The sequence below is a fragment of the Geotrypetes seraphini genome, chromosome 13 (assembly GCF_902459505.1).
Source record: "Geotrypetes seraphini chromosome 13, aGeoSer1.1, whole genome shotgun sequence".
NCBI lineage: Eukaryota > Metazoa > Chordata > Amphibia > Gymnophiona > Dermophiidae > Geotrypetes > Geotrypetes seraphini.
This window is the reverse complement of record NC_047096.1, coordinates 28,876,190-28,889,647: the sequence shown is the minus strand read 5'-3', so window position 1 is coordinate 28,889,647 and position 13,458 is coordinate 28,876,190.

Here is a 13,458-nt window from a genome sequence, read left to right as displayed (position 1 = left end):
GGAAATTTGGAGCATTCTGATATTGTCATTTTACCTTTGGGGGGGGGGCGGGGGGGAAAGGCTGAGAATAAAAATCAGTGCATTTGAAAGCACCAAGGACTTACGGGTGTCAGCGAGTTTTTCCTTTAAACTGAGTGCTAGATGCAGTAAAGAGGATCGGTGAGACTGTGTGGGTCTGCTCTGATCCGAGTGTGGCCTATTCAAACAGAGCTATTGATTCACTAAAAAGTTTGCATGCAAATGATTCATATGGAGGTTTGTCATAATCCCCGTTTCTCCCGTCCGACTGATCGCCGTAAGAGCGACTCTCACAGATGCGCCAAGCTAGCAGGGGAAGCCTCGAAAGGAGCCCCCCCACCCACCGATGATGGCCCTACCTGATGACCCCTGACGGCACCAGGAAACTCCCCGTGCTAATGAAGATAGCATTCATAGTCACTGTGAAGAGGTGGGGAAAGAAGACGTGGCATTGCTCAACAGGTATGTCTAGTGGTCATGCTTAGAGTTCATTATGCGTTAATTATTACAGCACCTACATTGTGGAATTTTTTACATTCACATCTCTGAGAAGAAACACCTATGGACAAATTTACAGTAAATCTAAAGACCTTCCTATTTAAGGACGCTTATGATAAGTAATCTTCAGACTTTAGAAAGAAGGAAGAATATATCCCCTTCCTACTGTATCGATCTTTATTGTCTCTCTCTCCTATCGCAAATTGTATTTCTCCCCCTATCCCCTTTTTTTTTCAATATGTCATTTAAGTCTATTCTTGTCCAATTATGTTCCCCCTTGATTTTATCTGCTTATGACTTTGTACACCGTTTAGACAACTTTTTAAGCGGTATATCAAATTTTGAATAAAACTTGGAAAACTTGGATTTGTTTGGCCTTGTTTAGACTCCTGATGAAGGCTTATTCTGAAACACAGTTTATGTGTTGAGCTGCTTTTGTATTTCTGCAATAACGAGTTGGCTTGATCCCATTCACTTACATAGAAACATGATGGCAGATAAAAGGCCAAATGGCCCTTCCAGTCTGCCCATCCCCAGTAACCATTATCTCCTCCTCTCCCTATTGGCTAAGGCTCTTAACATTTGCATCTCCTCTTCCTATAGGCTAAGGCTCTGTCATAGAGCTGCCCATCCGCAGTAACCATTATCTCTACCTCTCTCTAAGAGATCCCACGTGCCTATCCCAGGCTTTCTTGAAAACAGACGCCATCTCTATCTTCACCACCTCTTCTAGGAGACTGTTCCACGCATCTATTACCCTTCTGGCTCTTGTGTTCCCACTGTACGTTGTTCCTAGAGTTCATGTGATCCAGGTTCCAGAGGCAGCTGCAGTTTGCAGCCCATGAAAAGGTCTGTCAAGGTGAGGGCTGGTTTGAGGTTGGTGGGCATTGTAAAAGAGAGTAAAACCCCAAGTACAATTAAAGGCCAATTTTTCTATTAGTCTATAGAGGTTGAGCGCAATCAAACTAAAAATCTGAAGAAAGTGATAGGTCCCAAATAAAAAGAATCTCAAATTATGCAGTTTGGTGTAGTCTAAAAAAAACCTGTGCATCTCAAAATGAAGTCACCAGAGCACTTCCAGGAATGGAAAGTAACATCAGAAGTAGCCATTGTAATAAAAAGAGACTTACTGCTTTTTCACCAATACATTAGAAACTCATGGCAGGCTGGTACTGGGGTACCTGACGAGTGGTATTGCTAAATAATTTATTTATTTAAAACACTTATATTCTACCAGTTACAGCATGTCAAAACAGACTACAAAGCAGTGATAGAATTAAAATAAGAAAGTGGCTCAGGATTTCGATTTTCACTAAAGGTGTGGAGGGGCATAATAAAAAATTAAAAAAACGTCTAAGTCCCCTTTTGGCCTAAGGCCCTAAACGTTGAAAGTAGAAGCAGTGAAAATGTCCATTATCAAAAAAAAACGTCCAAAAGGAGGTTTTTTAAAAAATAATGGGCTGCCTCTACGTTCTGCTGTTTAAATGCCCAGACCACCACTACGTCTAAACTTACACCATATAATCAACCTAAAAAAAGCCTAAGTTCCAAACGCCCAAAACAAGGGCTTTTAGGCGAAGGAGGAGCCAGTCCTTCACCTAAAAGCCGGATTCTGTAACCGGTGTCTGTCAAAAACAACACCAGTTACAGAATCCACCCCCCACACACAACAATCCAGGCAGGAGGGAGCCCAAGTCCTCCTGCTCCATCGAGCCGTGACCCCCCGACAACATCAGGACAAGAGGGAGCCCAAGACCCAGCGAGCCGCAACCCCTCCGACAACATCAGGGCAAGAGGGAGCCCAAGCCCTCTTGCCCTGGCGAGCCACGACCCCCCCCCCCCAATGATCAGGGCAAGAGGGAGCCCAAGCCCTCCTGCCCAGCGAGCCGTGACCACGCCACAACGATCAGGGCGAGATGGAGCCCAAGCCCTCCTGCCCTAGTGAGCTGCAACCCCCCATCGATTATGATCGGGTCAGGAGGGAGCCCAAGCCCTCCTGGCCAGGCGAACCCCCTACCCCCCACCCCCACTAAGATACGGGCAGGAAGGATCCCAGACCCTCCTGCCCTTGACGCGCCCCCCCTGAACCCCTAATCCCCCCGCCAATCCACAAGACCCCCCACCGACCCCTCGATCCCCCACCCCCAATCCCCCTCCCCGTACCTGTAGAAGTTGGCTGGACAGACGGGTGCCAAGCCCATCCATTCAGCAGGCCAGCCATCCCTCGAATGGCTGGCCTTAGGGCTTGATTGGCCCAGGCAGCTCAAACCCCGCACACAGGTGGGGCCTGAGGCACCTGGGCCAACCAGAATCGGCCCAGTAGCCTTAGGCCCTTCCTGTGGGCGGGGCCTTAGGCACATATTAGTAGGCCCATATTATGGGCCAACATATTAGTAGAATATCACATCTTGGTCACACATGAAAGGAAGGCCCTCAATAAATAGAAAAAAAAAGGACCAAATGTCAGTAATAGAACTGGGAAGAAGTCAGACTCTGTATGTACAGCAATCCTAGAGAAATAGAAACTGAAAAGCTGATGTGGTGTGGTGCAATGATTAGAGCTACAGCCTCAGCACCCTGAGGTTGTGAATTCAAATCTCACACCGCTCTTTGTGACCCTGGGCAAGTCACTTAATTCCCATTGCCCTTTGTATATTAGATAGAGTGCGAGCCCACTGGGACAGAGAAAAATGCATGAGTACCTGAATGTAAACCATTTAGACTATAAATGGTATATAAATACCCAAAATAATTAAATTTTCCATTTATTTGTCCAAAGCTTTTTAGAAAGCAACTTTTTGTCCCTTATCTAACAGAATTTTTTTTTTGACCTTTGGGATTGAATTCTGTTTTGGTCATCAGTTGTTCCCAATTATCTGGCAGACATACTACACAAATATTGTTTATCATTTATTTAGTTTAATATACTGACTTTTTTTGTACAGACAAATCAAAGCGGTGCACAATAAAAATAATATCTAAGGGAAATTAAAAACTGAACTCCATTGATAATAGGAAAGACACTATTATAGTTCATTAAGAGCAAACCTACTGGGATGGCAAATGAGAGTGTTTCAGACTAGAGAATGACACAGGGACAAATTTGTCCCCGTCCCGCAGGAACTCAATTTCCTCATCCCCATGAGTTTTGTCCCTGTCCCATTCCTGTAGCTCAGCCTTAACCGCATAAGCCTTGAACACTTATGATTTTAAGTGTTTGGGACTTGTGCAGATGAGAACAGAGCTTAGGCATTGGTGGAATGAGGCATTATGACATCACAATCTGAGCTCTAGAATGTTGCTACTTATGATTTTAAAGTGTTTGACGTTTGTGCAGATGAGGACAGAGCTTAGGCATTGGTGGAATGAGGCATTATGACATCACAATCTGAGCTCTAGAATGTTGCTACTTATGATTTTAAGTGTTTGGGACTTGTGCAGATGAGAACAGAGCTTAGGCATTGGTGGAATGAGGCATTATGACATCACAATCTGAGCTCTAGAATGTTGCTACTTATGATTTTAAAGTGTTTGACGTTTGTGCAGATGAGGACAGAGCTTAGGCATTGGTGGAATGAGGCATTATGACATCACAATCTGAGCTCTAGAATGTTGCTACTTATGATTTTAAAGTGTTTGACGTTTGTGCAGATGAGGACAGAGCCTGCAGGAATGGGGCTGGGACAGGAAAAGAACTTGTGGGGACGGGACAGGAAAATGAGTTCCTGTGGGTATGGGGAAAAATTTGTCCCCGTGTCATTCTCTATTTCAGACCTCCATCCAAACCTTCACTCTCCCCTAAACTGATGTTTTATTTTCTCTAATAAGTGGACTCGGCCGTAGCTACCACCAAGATCCAAGGGAGCTTTGTTCAATCAAATCCAATTGTCATTTTAGGAGTGGCATACCTAGGGCATGTGACACCCGGGGCCAATCATTTTTTAATAACCCCCCCATATAAAAATATATATTTTTAATAATTGTGTTTGTTTATTTATTTAGTTTTATATCCCATACTCCCCAGAGAGCTCAGTTTAACATTCACAGTTTTACAATATAACAACATGGTTTTTATCTTTGGTGCACCAGTCTGTGCACTATTCCACGCCTAATCGGTTGCAGGATCTTTGGAAGGCCTATAGACCATCGAGAGTTTTGAGATCAGATGGAGTATGCGATTGATATCTCAATTGGCTGCGAACATAAGGTATGTGGCCATACAACTAAAAATGTTCTCATGCATGGGTGTTTCTCTATGGAATAAACTACGGGGTCAATTTAGACTATGTCCGGATCGTCTTAGCTTTAAGAGATTGCTTAAAACAAATCTTTTTGTCGATGCATATCTGTGAATTGCTCCCTAGGATTTTGTTCTATATTTAACTGTAATGATAGTGAAGGATGATACCAAGGAGTTTTTAGGTTTCACTTTTTGAGTTGTTTTGAATTACCGTACAATGTTATGTATTTGTTATTTTTATATATGTTATCTTGGAAACCGCTGAGACTCCTGGCGGTATATAACTTTTAAAAAAATAAATAACATAGGGTTATAACCTCTCCAACCTCACACAGGCACTGAGGTGTAAACAAAATAAACCCAAAAGACTTAGCACCAACCCTGGCAGGATAAACATTTCAAATTTGACATATTGTAATCACAAATAGAAAATAAAATTATTTTTTCTACCCTTTGTTGTCTGGTCATTTGATTATTCAAATCATGTTGGTCCCAGGCTCTAGTTTCTGTTTATCTTATGTTAACTCACTCGCCAGGGTCTCCTACCCATTTGTTGTTTTCTTCTTTCTCTATGCTCACTGTCCATTTTCCTTCTCTGGACCCTCCCTTCCACTCCCATAGCTAACATTTCTTTCACACTGTCTGCCATCTCTTGTCGCTCTCTCTTTCTCTCTCTTTGTGCCTTGTGCCCTGGGCCCTGGGCCAAACTTCTCTATTCCCCTCCATGTAGTATCTCTCCCTTCCTTTCCTCCAATATAATGTGAAATATTTCTTTCTCTCTCCCCATGCACCATCTCTCCCTGCCCTCCACCCTATATTCAACATTTCTCCTTCTCTCTTCCCCATGCATGTCTCCCTCCCTTCCCCACCATATGCAGGATTTCTCCCTCTCACCCTTTCTACCTCTTTGTTGCATCTCTCTTCCTCTTCTTCAGCCCATGTCTAACAATTCTTCCTCTCTCCTCCCATGTGCAGCAGCTTTCCATCCCTCCCTGTTATCCCTCTGTGTAGTAGTTTTCCATCCCACCCTCCTATCCCCCTGTGCTGCATCTCCGGATCTGACTGAACCCCACCATGAGATTTTTTGTGGCCTTCTCAGCCAGGGTTTCTCTTTGCCGTGTCATAAGGGACATCATCAGTGATGCAGAAGAGGGAAGGCCCCTGCAGGCCATAAGAAGCTTTTTCAGAGCGTTCTCTTTTTGTCAGCAGCCGTAACTTGCTACTCTGCCAGTGTTGGGCCTTCCTACTGCTTCCGCGAAGGCAGGACCCGGCAGAGAGGAAGGTCTGATGCCGGCAGAGCAATGAAATTCCCATACCATGACACAGACGCTGACCCCAGGAGCACCCCCTTATGGTCTGCACCCGGGGAGGAATTCCTCCCCCCCCTTGGTGCATCACTGAATTTTAGCCTTATCGATTTGGAAATAAGACTTGTTCGTGTTGCAAATAATTTTTGTATCAGCCCAACCAAGAACAGAATGATGTAGATATGGCCTGAAATAGGGTTATCAAACGTCCGGATTTCCCAGGACATGTCCGGGGATCCAGATGGCTTTTCAAAACCAGGCGTGTATGCGCGGACTTCCTCCCTGCCCGACAAGAGCAGGCAGCGGGGGCGGGGCTAGAGCAGGACTGGGGGCGGGATTAGGGCATTACAGGGCAGGGATGGGCGCAACTGGGCGGGCCTAGGAGCGGGTCTAAGGGGTCCGAATTTTCCGATTGGAAAATCTGGCAACCCTAATATGAAACAATGTCAAAATAGAGAATTTTGTTTCTACAGATTGGCATTTAACAAAATAACACTCTTTTCAGCTAAAGTGGCAAAATAACGCACAGAAAGTTGATTGGTTGGGCTGAGAACTTCTCAGCATCCCCTCATATATGTCTGTATGTGCAACAGGATAGGCTTTTCCTGCTCCCTTCACCATGTGTGTGTTGCCTACCACGGGCCATGTTTATTTCATTCACTGTTTTATGTTTAATGCAAAAGCTGGCGAAGCTGTACATTATGTATCTCAATCTCCCATGACATTAAATTGTACAATAGATTTGAAGCACCAAATATTAATGCTTTAATGGCTTAGTTTATGCATGCTATTTGAAAACTGCATAATGTTTGTATTTTAAATAAATGGAAAGTGTATAAATGACTGTAGCTATTTGTGTGATGTAATGTTTCTTGCATACTTCTCTCACCAGGAACAAAAAGTCCTGTGCAATGAACAGTGCTTCACGATGCAATTTATATTGTGCATGCATGTTAATAAATAACTCTTCTATGAATATTTTGACTGATTTCTCTCTGCTATTCATTTGAGCACTGGCGCTTGTGAAACTGAAGCGCTGCCAGGCATGGTTTTGGTAATCTATAGGCAAGCTTCCAGTACCTGCTGATATGGCAGCTCTCTAGCTTGCCCTTATGAAACAGTTCTGAAACAGAGGCTCCTCCTCCAATTCCAGGCCTTCTAGAGCAGTGTTTTTCAACCTTTTTACACCTATGGACCGGCATAAATAAAAGAATTATTCTGTGGACCGGCATCGGTCCGTGGACCGGTGGTTGAAGAACACGGAGCTAAGTCGTAGGCCAATCTCCACCCCAGACCCCGCCCCCATAATAGTACTAATTGCACCTTGCACGTCCCGTGCCTCATCTGGAAGCCTTCCCTCCGACGTTGCAACGTCAGAGAGAAGGCTTCCGGTTCAGGCGCACGATGCCCGTAGGAGCCACTGCCCGTGGCTTTGTGCACTGAATCAGTGAGGAAGAGGGAGCTGGCTCGAAGATAACGCCGCATCGATCGCATCGTGGACCGGCGGTTGAAGAACACTGTTATGGGCCTGATGCACGTGCTGGCCCTGTGGACCGGCAGGAAATTTCTGTGGACCGGCACTGGTCCATGGACCGGTGGTTGAAGAACACTGGTCTAGAGCAGTGGTATTCAACCCAGTCCTCAGGGACCACCTGGCCAGTCGGGTTTTCAAAGTCTCTGTCATCTATATTCATTATGGATTTCCTGAAAACCCGACTAGCTAGGTAGTCCCTGAGGCCTGGGTTGAATACCACTGGATTAGATGACTTGCCCAGGGTCACAAGGAGCACCATGGGTGCTGAGGCTGTAACTTTAACCACTCTAGAAATGAAAAATGTAGTAGAAGTGAGCCAAGTATAGGACAATATTGGTACTCCTTGGGTTTTGGCCAGGTACTAGTGGCCAGGATTGGCTACCGTGAGAACGGGCTACTGGGCTTGATGGACCATTGGTCTGACCCAGTAAGGCTATTCTTATGTTCTTATTATGACTGAAGTCTACAAAATCCTGAGTGGAGTAGAACGGGTACAAGTGGATCGATTTTTCACTCCGGCAAAAATGACAAAAACTAGGGGACACTTGATGAAGTTACAAGGAAATATTCTTAAAACCAATAGGAGGAAATTTTTTTTTTCTACTCAGAGAATAGTTACGCTCTGGAACGCGTTGCCAGAGGATGTGGTAAGAGCAGATAGCGTAGCTGATTTTAAAAAAAGGTTTGGTCAAGTTCCTGGAGGAAAAGTCCATAGTCTGTTATTGAGATTTCTTTATCAGATCACCATTTTCTCTTTTTTATTCCATTTTATTCCTTTTTTTTAAAGTTCAATATTTGTATTGATTGTGAATAAAATACAGAAACATTCAACAAACAAAACATTCAGGAATGTTATCAAGTATTAAACTGGACAATGTTATACTCTATGATCATTTATAAAATTGTCAATGGGAGACCATAGTTTACTCTGTGGGTTATTAACCAATGGTAAGCGTTTTACAGTAGCATATTGTTCCAGTCGTTTATACATACAAACTGAATTCCACCAGAAAGAATAGTTCAGTCGTGAGGCAGATTTCCAGTTTTTGCAAAACCTGTTGTATACCCACAGACAACAGCACACTTCCCCCTACTTTTCACCAGCTAAGAAAAATAAAAATGGTGTATCCATTTATAGTATAGAAGATCATCCTTACCAATCACTGTTCTCTCCCATTCAATAGACACAGAGGGCAGATGGTGTCTTCCTCACATTTCTGTTCAAGATACAGTGTTACCTTGGATTACGAGCATAATCCATTCCAGGAGCATGCTTGTAATCCAAAATGCTCGTTTATCAAAGCGAGTTTCCCCATAGGAAATAATGGAAACTCGCTTTGATACGTTCCCACCCCCCGAGGCCAGCGGTGCTGCTCTATCCCCCCCCATGAGAACCGGCATTGCTCCCCCTGAAGGCCCCCCTGCGATCCGGCACCCCTCACCGCGATCGGGCACCCCCCGCCACGATTGGGCAACCCCCGCTGCGATTCGGCAACCCCCCACCGCTTCTTACTGTCATCTGGGCACCGGCACCGGCATGTCTTGTGCGTTGGTGCCGGTGCACGAAGATCGGCCTCCTCTGCTTTCTGGGCCTTGAGCATCTGCGCATGCTTAAGGCCTGCGAGTTCACGTTCTCTCTGAGATCTCCGAAGAGAGTAAGAAGCAGTGTGTGTGGGGGGGAGTACCCAATCGTGGCAGAGGGGGAGGGTGCCGGATCGCCGGGTAGGGTGCCGGATCGTGGGGGCACCGCTCGCAAATCGAGGCACGCTCGGTTTCCGAGGCGCCGATTTTGCGAATGTTTTGCTCATCTTGCAATGATAGCAATGCATGTAAATAAATCTCTTGCATATTCATTGGGGATTTTGGCCCTCGAGAAGGGACTTTGACACCCCTACATTAGAGAGAAGGTTTGGGTTTGGCACTATCAGGCTGTCTGACCACTACAGAAGAAATCTTTTACTGGCTGGGGAGGAGATAGGGGTGATACAAAGCTCCCGCGGCACACCAGTTAAAAAACACACTGCCTTATTCATCTGTACATAGAATTTGCCTTCAATTTAGCCAGTCATTTATTTATCCCAATAAGTCTGTCCTATCCAGCTTGTCTGCCTATATGTATCAACTGCACTTTCTCCTTCAGCTGCCTATTAAGATGTTGCATTGTGTCCTACTGATATTATGAGCATTATATCTCTGTCACTTGATTGTGCTAATGTGTGCCCATTCAGATGTATCATTGCCACTGTGCAGACGTGGTGTTTTATTGTGTCAGTGTTATTTGAATGTTCTAATTAAGATGTTCTATTTGTATTGTGCTGCCATTGTGAATATCATATCTATATTACTTGAAAGTAATATCATTCTGCCCATTAGGATGCCTCATTTATACTCTACTGGCATGTATCAAATTTCTATGACTGGATATGATTGTTGTACTCAGTGGCGTAGCGAGGGTGAGAGGTACCCCTCCCCCGTCCTCATCTCCATCCCCTGCCCCTTTCCCGATCCCCCCTGCCGCACGCGCCCCTTCCCTTCCCCCGTCCCTCTCATTGTTCACCACCACGAGCAACAAGAACTTCAACGTGATTCTCACAACCCCGTCGTCTCTTCCCGCTGATGTCACTTCCTTTACGTGGCACCTGGAAGTGACGTCGGTGGGAGAGACAGCTAATGTTCCTCACCTGTAACAGGTGTTCTCCGTGGACAGCAGGATAGCAACAGCCACACTTGTGGGTGATGTCACTGCTGAAGGCGCTGAATCGACCCTTGCTAAGAGCTCAGATGGACCTTAAAAGGTTTCTGAGCATGCACACTGGTCTCCTACCCTAACATATTCATTCGAACCCTAGAATCCCTTCAGTTAAATTACCAAAGGCATAATAGGCATGTATAATTCAGCAAGCGAGGGAAGTGCGGGATTCGGTGCCATCAGCTGTGACATCACCCACATGTGTGGCTGTTGCTATCCTGCTTGTCCATGGAGAAGACGCGGTCGCCAGGTGCATGTTAGAGTTGTTGCTCACAGTGGTGAGGAAGGGAACGGGGGCACACACATGTGGGAGCAGTGAGAAAAGGTGGGGCAGAGAGGAAGAGGGGTGCTGGTGCCCACACCAACATGGCAGGGTGGACTGCCCCCCCCCCCATACTACGCCATACTAATATTCTCACAGCTAGGAGGTGCCCCTGTGTTCTTTTGGAGGTTAATTCCTCTGCCTGGACAATTCTCTTGTTTGGGGGAGCTAGCATTATCCAGGGTAATGCTGTCCTAAAGAGGGAGCTCTGTCAACTCATCACTCCCTCCCCTCTAGTGACAGGGCTTCACTCTCTTATCCTAGGTCACTATCCCTCCTTGACGCCCAAGAAAATACCATGCTTTCAAAAACAGACCGTCACTTCTTTCTACAGCCCACGTCAAAAGTATAAACCTCCTCCTTTCACTCAGAAGGGTAAACACAAATTCTTCTTCAAAAATTATTGGTCTCTTCTAAACAGTTAAGAGCGCTCAGACCATAGAAAGATCCAGCATTCCTCAGATGAGGTTCCAGGACTGAATGGCTAATTTTAGAATTCTATGAGGCTCATTTATTTTTTTTTAAAAAGAAAAATGCCCCCATAATGGCATGAAATGGCAAATGGACACTTTTCACAAAAAACATCCAAATTGCTATTTCCAAAACTCGTTTTTAAGATGTTTTTCTATGCTGTTTGTCTAAATTTCAAAGAACTATGCTGGAGGCATGTTATGGGCGGGGCTAGAAAAGGCCTATGATTTGGATATTTTTCTGTGATAATGGACATTTTCCTAGCCCAGGATTTCAAAATGATTCACTTATCAGTCTCCTTGAAACCTCCTGCTGACTTTTCACTTGACTTAAATTAGACTTTCTAAAAGCAATTTTATTTATCTATACTGTTCTCTCCAGGGAGCTCAGAATGGTTTACATGAATTTATTCAGGTACTCAAACATTTTTCCGTCTGTCTCGGTGGGCTTACAATCTATCTAACGTGCCTGGGGCAATGGGGGGATTGAGTGACTTGCCCAGGGTCACAAGGAGCAGGGTGAGGCTATAGCTTTAACCACTGTGCCACAGTCTCCCCTAATTTACTGTCCCTTGCCAGCCTCCTTTGCCCTGCCACTTCTTTGCATTGCTCTAGGGATTATCTTTTTCTCCAAACCCTTTTTCCTTTCTGTGCAAACAGAATACTTATAAAGAGAAATTTAGTTCCTGACCTTGTTTAGACTTTGTCTTACTTTCTCACTGCCTTTGCCCCTGTTTGGCTTCCTGGGGATTAGCTTTCTAAACTAAACTAAACCTTAGGTTTGTATACCGCGCCATCTCCACAAGCATAGAGCTCGGCACGGTTTACAGGATTAGGTTGAAAAGGAGCTACTATGAAGGGTTATAGGAAAGGAGCTAGGAAGATAAAGAGGGACAGGGTACCAAAGAGCGGGAGGTGTTAGATTTTTGAAAAGAGCCAAGTTTTCAGGTGTTTGCGGAAGGATTGGAGGGAGCTTGAAATTCTGAGCGGGGATGTGAGGTTGTTCCAGAGTTCTGAGGTTCTAAAGGGGAGGGATGTTCCTAGTTTTCCTACGCGGGATATACCTTTTGCAGAGGGGAATGATAGTTTAAGTTTTTAGGAGGATCTAGTGGAATTAGGGTTAGAGGAGTTCCAGAAGAGTGGGATAACGGGAGGGAGGATGCCATGTAGGATCTTGAAAGCTAAACAGGCACATTTAAAGAGGACTCTGGAGTGAACTGGGAGCCAGTGAAGTTTGGACAGGAATGGGGAGACATGGTCGAACTTGCCTTTAGCGAAAATAAGCTTGGCCGCAGCATTCTGGATTAGCTGAAGTCTATGGAGTTTTTTTTAGTTAGGCTTAAATAGATGGAGTTGCAATAATCCAGTCTAGAGAGGATGGTAGATTGAACAAGGATGACGAAGTGAGAATGATGAAAGTACGATCTCACTTTCCTCAGTATATGAAGACTAAAGAAGCATTTTTTTACCAAGAAGTTGAGGTGGTCATTGAAGGAGAGAGAGGAGTCTATGATGATGCCAAGGATTTTGCTTGAAAATTCAAGCTGAAGAGTGGAGCCGGAAAATAATGGGATGGAGGTGGGTAAATGACCTAATATTGGACCGAGCCAAAGTAGTTTTGTTTTGGACTCGTTCAATTTCATTTGTACAGAATGTGCCCAGGATTGAAGGTTCATTATACATGCGGATATGTTCTCAGCGAGGTTAGTGAGGTTCGAGTCGGTCTCAAGGAGGATAAGAATATCGTCAGCATAGGTGTAGAGAGTTTCCAGGGGGGATAGATGAAGGAGTTTCAAAGAGGACATGTAAATATTGAAAAGGATAGGAGAGAGGGGTGAGCCTTGCGGGACTCCACATATCGGCTTCCAGGGAGGGATGAGGTATCGTTTATGTTAACGGTGTAGGAGTGTAAGCGTAGGAATTTCTAGAACCAGTCTAGGACTGTGGAATTTATGCCTATTTCAGAGAGTTGGAAGATTAGGATATCTTCTCCCTCTGTGCAGAGTAACTCCAGAAGACAGCTTACTAGCCAGCATTTTCTGGCTCCATACACACAGCTCCTGCTTCTTAGGGCCAGTTTCTCTTTGTGTCCACTTGTATCTGCAGGCTGCTTTATATCTCCCAAAGCTATCTCCCAAGTCTTCTGTGCCTCAAGTTTATTTATTTAAAATTATTAATTTTTTTTCAAGTATATTTATTAGCAATTGCAAAAGGGAACATACAACCAAAACGAAATCAAATGAGATCAGTGCAAAACAGTCAAGTATCACGGTAAGAGATATAACACATCAACAATAAGACAAAGAACAATAAACCCTCG